The 1,340-nt window shown below is 40.1% G+C and overlaps 1 non-coding gene across 1 annotated transcript; it reads right to left on the bottom strand.

Annotated features, from left to right (window-relative positions):
* Positions 1-342: 342 nt before the first annotated feature.
* TRNAT-CGU (transfer RNA threonine (anticodon CGU)) lies at positions 343-414 on the bottom strand. The gene has a single exon. It is a non-coding gene; the product is annotated as a tRNA-Thr (tRNA).
* Between the last annotated feature and the right edge of the window lie 926 nt (positions 415-1,340).

Raw genomic sequence — 1,340 nt, 5'->3', positions numbered from 1 at the left:
CGGTGTGTTGAATAAATTTGTTTTAATTTCGCATAAAGATACACGAGAGCCATCTGCGTTAGCTGTCCCTAATTTAGCAGTGTAAGACCAGAGGGAAGGCAGCTTTTGGGCTACTCTTTTACCACGGAATTGTGGGATTGACAATTACATTATAACGCCCCCATTGCTGAAAAGGTGAGCATGTTTGGTATGACGGAGATTTGAACCAGCGCCCCTCAGATGAAGAGTCAAACGCCCTAACCCATTTGACTACGTCAGACCGTAATTTTAGGTTATTTCATTCAATTTCATGAAATAACAATAATGACAAAGTTTAAATATTTAACAAAATTAAGATATAGAAGCCACCAGTGAGATTCGAACTCACGACCCCTGGTTTACGAGACCAGTGCTCTACCTCTGAGCTATGATGGCTTTTTGGTAAGTAAATAAGTTGATTGAGTTTACGTTAGTCCTAGGTAGTCAGGGGAGTTTGAACGTCAGTTGTAACGTAGATCTACAACAATTTATGGCAGTGTGCAACTGTTAAGATTTGTATAAACGTTAAAGGAGGAAGTAAAGTAATTTATTATCGTCACGTGGAGTGAAAGTTGAATTATTTTCTCCAGGTAAGTTACAAGAACCCATCAACACACCGCCACAATAATTATTTTCTAAGCCTGAAAATAATGAGTACTAGAAATCTTAATGTTCTTCATACAAGACTGCAAAACCAAGAAAACTGATAAACTGGGGGCGTTATAATGTTACGGTCAATCCCACTATTCGTTGGTAAAAGAGTAGCTCAAGAGTTGGCGGTGGGTGGTGATGACTAGCTGCCTTCCCTCTAGTCTTACACTGCTAAATTAGGGACGGCTAGCACAGATAGCCCTCGAGAAGCTTTGGGCAAAATTCCAAAAACAAACAGACAAGCTCCGAAATCAGGGTCGGTATGGCAAGTATAGCGGTAGAAGTAGATTTTATATTTTATTTGTTACCAAATTGACAAACATTATCTAAAGTTCTTTTAAGATTGGTTGTTTAATACCAGCACAGTTTTTACGAACTGATATTTTTTGGCATTGCGTGTTATTGTCAGTCAGCTTTTATCTTATCTTCTTGGTCAAATCAATATACTTATGAACTTTTGTAATTTCACACAAAAGCATAATTTGGGGGGTTGTCAATTACGGTGGCCCGGTATGGCCAGGTGGTTAAGGCACTCGACTCGTAATCTGAGGGTCGCAGGTTCGGATCCCCGTCACACCAAACATACTCGCCCTTTCAGCCGTGGGGACGTTATAATATCTTACCAAACCCTGCTATTCGTTGACAAAAAAGTAGCCCAAGAGTTGGCGGTG

This window comes from Tachypleus tridentatus, chromosome 6 (genome assembly GCF_004210375.1).
Source record: "Tachypleus tridentatus isolate NWPU-2018 chromosome 6, ASM421037v1, whole genome shotgun sequence".
In the NCBI taxonomy this organism is placed as follows: domain Eukaryota; kingdom Metazoa; phylum Arthropoda; class Merostomata; order Xiphosura; family Limulidae; genus Tachypleus; species Tachypleus tridentatus.
This window is presented reverse-complemented; position numbering and strand designations above follow the sequence as displayed.